Source organism: Camelus ferus, unplaced genomic scaffold (assembly GCF_009834535.1).
Source record: "Camelus ferus isolate YT-003-E unplaced genomic scaffold, BCGSAC_Cfer_1.0 contig3522, whole genome shotgun sequence".
NCBI lineage: Eukaryota > Metazoa > Chordata > Mammalia > Artiodactyla > Camelidae > Camelus > Camelus ferus.
Window position 1 is genome coordinate 1,302 of NW_022588835.1, and position 5,915 is coordinate 7,216.

General features: G+C 37.1%; 1 long non-coding RNA gene across 1 annotated transcript; it reads left to right on the forward strand.

The window, feature by feature from the left end:
* Positions 1–1,194: 1,194 nt before the first annotated feature.
* LOC116662565 lies at positions 1,195–5,606 on the forward strand. Its single transcript, XR_004318540.1, has 3 exons — positions 1,195–1,722; positions 4,152–4,156; positions 5,433–5,606. It is a non-coding gene; the product is annotated as an uncharacterized LOC116662565 (long non-coding RNA).
* The last annotated feature ends 309 nt before the right edge of the window (positions 5,607–5,915 follow it).

Genomic DNA, 5,915 nt, shown 5'->3' on the forward strand with positions numbered 1-5,915 from the left:
AAAGCTGCAAACTCAGAGTTAATGTTTCTAGGTGTAAATATGCCTTGTATGGTGGATGAAAGTTCTGTAATACACATGTACACAACTCATTAAAAATGTTTCTCAAATCCGTGATGTATGTAGTGTGTTCGGAACACGGAATGTCTCGTTGAAAGAAACTATGTAAATTACATATCTATTGGTGAGAACCCGCTCCAGGAGCATTTTACTGTAAAATCTACCTCTGTTTGGAAACTGGTGTAATGAAAACGCTGCAAAATCTGAGCAAATGCTTTAAAGTGACATTATGTCTTCAATGGTTTTTAAAGATGTGTAATTCACATTGTAACAACTCAGCAGTGAATATTTGTTGAATCCAATGTGCACGTACCTTTTTCGGAACACGGAATGTTACGGTGACGGTCTCTATGAAAATGGGATGTCTATTGGATCGAACATGCAGCAAGAGAATTTTTCTGCAAAAACTTCATGATTTTCGAAACTGGCAATCCCAAAAATCCTGCAAAAACTGAGTAAATATTTCTAGGTATAAATATGCCATGCATGGAGAATGAAGGTTTGTAATACAAATGCTCACATCTCAGGAATGTATTTTTGTCGAATCCGTGATGCAGGTAGTGTGTTCAGGTCATTGAATGTTACAGTCAGGGAAACTATGTAAATTACATGTCTAGTTGGTAGAACTCACTCAAAGAGCTTTTTTCTGCGCAATCTTTCTCCTTTTCAAAACTGGCATCAGGAAAATGCTGCAAATTCAAAGTAAATATTACTCTGTGTAAGGATGCCTTGTATGGTGGATGAAAGATCAGTAATCAACATGCTCTCAGCTCAGTAACGAATGTTTGTCCAGTCCATAATGGATGTAGCGTGTTTGGAACACGGAATATCACGTTGAGGGAAACAATGTATAATACATGTCTATGCGGAAGAGCTCTCTCCTAGAGTATTTGTCTATGAAAACTGCCTGATTTCCAATCTGATGTGAGGCAAAATCTGCTGACACAGACAAAACATTTCTAGGTGTAAAATGCCTTGTATGGTGGATGAAAGTTCTCTAATCCACATTCTCACAACTCAGTAATGATTCTTTTTCGAACCCATGATACATAAATCCTGTTCAGAAAACTGAATATCATGGTGAGGGAAACTATATATTTACATGTCTATTGGGAAGGAATCGCTCCAAGAGAATTTTTCAATGAAATCTACCTCATTTTTGGATGTGGCATTAGGAAAAGCTGTGAAATAAAAGTAAGTGATTTTATGGGTAAATATGCCCTCTATGGTGGATGAAAGTTCGGTAATCCACACGTTCACATCTCAGAAATTAATGTTTGATGAATCCGTCATGCAGGTAGCGTGTTCAGAACACGGTAAGTCACGGTGAGGGCAACTATGTAAATTCCATGTCTCTTGTGTATACCTTGCACCACTAGGATATTTCGGTGAAAACTGCTTGATATTTGATACTGGCATTAGAAAAAAGTTGCGAACTCACACTAAATATTTCTAGGTGTATATATGCCTTGAATGGTGATTGAAAGTTCTGTTATCCACATGCTCACATCTCAGTTATGAATGTTTTTCCCATCCGTGTTGTATTTAATGTGTTCTCAAGATGGAATGACACGATCATTTAAGCTATGTAAATTACATATCAATCGGGTAGAACTCACTATAAGAGCATTTTTCTGCAAAATATGCCTCATTTCAAAAACTGGCGTTAGGAAAAGCTGCAAAATCTGAGTAAATGCTTCTAGGTGACAATATGCCCTTTATGGTGGATGAAAGATCGGTAATCCACATGCTCACAACTCATGAAGTAATCATTGTCGAATCCATCATGCATGAAACGTGTTCGGAACACGCAATATCTTGGTGAGGGAAACTATGTAAATTAAAATACTATTTGGTAGAACTCGCCCCAAGAGAATTTTTCTGCGAAAACTTCCTGATTTTTGAAACTGGCTTTAGAAAAAAACTGCGAAACCTGCTAAAAATTTCTAGGTATAAATATGCCTTGCAGGGTGGATGAAAGATCGTAATACACATGCTCATATCTCTGTAATGAGTGTTTCTCGAATCCTTGGTGCTTGTAGAGTGTTCAGAACATGGAGTGTCACGGTGAGGGAAATTATGTAAATTACATTTCTATTGGGTAGAACTCGCTCCAAGGGCATTTTTCTGTGAAATTGCCCGCATTTTCAAAACTGTCATTAGGAAAAACCTGTGAAATCAGTGTAAATATTTCTTGGTGTAATTATGCCCTGTATTGTGTTGAAAGTTTGGTAATCCACACGTTCTCACCTAAGTAATGAATGTTTTTCATATCAGTGATGCATGTTATGTGTTTGGAACACGGAATTTCAAGCTGAGGAAACTATGTAAATTACATGTCGAGTGGGTAGAACTCCCTCCAAGTGAATTTTTCTGTGAAATATACCTCATTTTCGAAACTGGTGTTAGGAAAAAGCTGGGAAATCAGAGTAAAATTTTTTAGCTGTAAATATGCCTTGTATGGTGATGAAAGATCAGTAATCCACATGCTCACAACTCAGTAATGAATGTTTTTAAATCCATGTTGCAGGCAGCGTGTTTGTAACATTGAATGTCACGGTGAAGGAAGAAGTGTAAATTACATGTCTATTGGGTAGAACTAGCTCCAAGAGGATTCTTTTGAGGAAACTGCCTGATTTTGGAATCTGGCGTTATGAAAATCTGGCGAAATGAGAATAAATATATCTAGGTGTAAATATGCCTTGTATGGTGGATGAAAGTTTGGTAATCCACATGCCCACAACTCATTAAAGAATGTTGGTCCAGTCTGTGATGCATGTAGCGTGTTCAGAACACGGAATGTCACCGTGAGTGAAACAATTTAAATAAAATGTCTAGTGGGTTCAACTCACTCATAGAGGATTTTTCTGTGCACTATGCCTCATTTTTTATACTGGAGTTATGAAAAAGCTGCAAAATAAGAGTAAATGCTTCTAGGTGTAAATATGCCATGTATGGTGGATGAAAGTTCGGGAATCCACATGCTAACATCTCAGTAGTGAAGATTTGACGAATCCGTGATGCCTGTTGCGTGTTTTGAACATGGAATACACGGTGAGTGAATCTATGTAAATTACATTTCTATTGCATAGAATTCGATGTAAGAGGATTTATCTCTGAAAACTGCCTTTTGTCGAAACTGGCGTTAGAAAATAGCTGGAACTCAGAGTAAATAATTCTAGGTGTTATTATGCCTTGAATGGCAAATGAAAGTTCTGTAATCCACATGCTCACAACTCAGTAATGAATGTTTTTCCAATCCGTGATACATTTAACATGTTTGTATTACGGAATGACACTGTCAGTTAAACTATGTAAATTACATATCTGTCAGGTAGAACTCACTATAAGAACATTTTCCAGTGAAATATGCCTCATTTCAGAAACTGGCATTAGGAAAAGCTGTGAAATCTCAGTAAATGCTGCTACATGACAATTTGCCATTTATGGAGGAAGAGAGTTTTGTTATCCACATGCTCATAGCTCATTAAAGAATGTTTGTTGAATCTGTCATGCATGTAGTGTGTTCGGAACACAGAATATCATGGTGAGGTAATCTATGTAAATTAAATTTCTTTCTGGTAGAAGTAGCACCAAAAGAATTTCTCTGCGAAAATCTTCATGATATTCGAAACTGGCGTTCAGAAATCCTGCGAAATCTGAGTACATATTTCTAGGTATAAATATACAAAGCGTGGTGGGTGAAAGTTCATAATACACATGATCACATCACATTAATGATTTTTGTCGAATCCATGATGCATGTAGTCTGTTCGGAACACGGAATATCACGGTCAGTGAAACTATGTAAATTACATATCTAGTGGGTAGAACTCACTAAAAGAGGATTTTTCTGCATAATCTTTCCCATTTTCTAAACTGGCATTAGGAAAAAGCTGCAAAATCAAAGTGAATAATTCTGTGTGTAAGGATGCCTTGTATGGTGTATGAAAGTTCGGTAATCCATATGCTGTCAGCTCAGTAACGAATGTTTCTCGAATCCGTAATGGATGTAGCGTGTTCAGAACACAGAATGTCACGTTGAGGGAATCAATGTATAATACATGTCTATTGGGTAGAAATCTCTCCAAGAGTATTTGTCTATGAAAACTGCCTGATTTTGGAATCTGATGAGAGGAAAATCTGTGCACACAGACTAAAAGTTTCTAGGAGTAAATAGCCTTGTATGGTGGATGAAAGTTATCTAATCCACATTTATACAACTCAGTACTCACTACATTGTCGAATTCATGATACATAAATCTTGTTCGGAAAACGGACAATCATGCTGAGGGAAACTATGTAAACTTGATATCTATAGGGTAGAAATTGTTCCAAGAGTAATTTTCTGTGAAATTTCCTCATTATCGGATGTGGCGATAGGAAAAAGCTGCGAAATCAGAGTAAGTGACTTTACGGGTAAATATGACTTACCATGGTTGATGAAAGATTCAGTAATCCACACGTATACAACTCAGAAATAAATGTTTGATGAATCCGTCATGCAGGTAGTGTGTTCAGCACACGGAAATTCACGGTGAGGGCAACTATGTAAATTCCATGCCTATTGTGTATAACTTGCACCACTAGGATATTTCAGGTGAAAACTGCCTGATATTTGATACTGGCGTTAGAAAAAAGTTGCGAACTCAGAGTAAATATTTCTAGGTGTATATATGCCTTGAATGGTGATTGAAAGTTCGGTTATCTACATGCTCACAACTCAGAAATGAATGTTTTTCCAATTAGTGTTGTATTCAACGTGTTTGGAAGACAGAATGACACGATCAGGTAAGCTATGTAAATTAGATATCTTTCAGGTAGTACTCGCTATAAGAGTGTTTTCCTGTGAAATATACCTCATTTCCAAAACTGGCGTTAGGAAAAGCTGCGAAATCTGAGTAAATGCTTCTAGGTGACAATATGCCTTTTATGGTGGATGAAGGATCGGTAATCCACATGTTCACAACACATTAAGTAATGTTTGTCGAATCCGTCATGCATATAGCGTGTTCGCAAAACTGAATATCATGGTGAGGGAAACTATGTAAATTAAAACACTATTTGGTAGAACTCGCCCCAAGAGTATTTTTCTGTGAAAACTTCATGATTTTCGAACCTGGCGTTAGGAAAAACCTGTGAAACCTGGTAAAAATTTATAGGTATAAATATGCCTTGCATGGTGGATGAAAGATCGTAATACACATGCTCATATCTCAGTACTGAATGTTTCTCGAATCCTTCGTGCTTGTAGAGTGTTTGGAAGACGGAATGTCACTGTGAGGGAAATTATGTAAATTACAATTCTATTGGCTAGAACTCACTCAAAGGGCAATTTTCTGTGAAATTTCCCTCATTTTCCAAACTGTCCTTAGGAAAAATCTGTGAAATCAGAGTAAATGTTCCTTGGTGAAAATATGCCCTGCATGGTGTTGAAAGTTTGGTAATCCACATGTTCTCACCTAAGTAATGAATGTTTGCCTTATCCGTGATGCATGTAACATATACGGAACACGGAATATCACGCTGAGGAAACTATGTAAATTACAGGTCTATTGGGTAGAACTCGCTCCAAGAGAATTTTTCTGTGAAATCTAACTCATTTTCGAAACTGGTGTAGGGAAAAGCTGGGAAATCAGAGTAAAACTTTCTAGGTGTATATATGACCTGTATGGGGATGAAAGTACAGGAAGCCACATGCTCACATCTCAGTAATGAATGTTTTTTAGAATCTGTGTTGCATGTAGTGTGTTCGTAACACGGAATGTCACGGTGAAAGAAGAAGTGTAAATTACATGTCTATTGTGTAGAACTCGTTCCAAGAGGATTTTTTTGTTAAAACTGCCTGATTTAGGAAT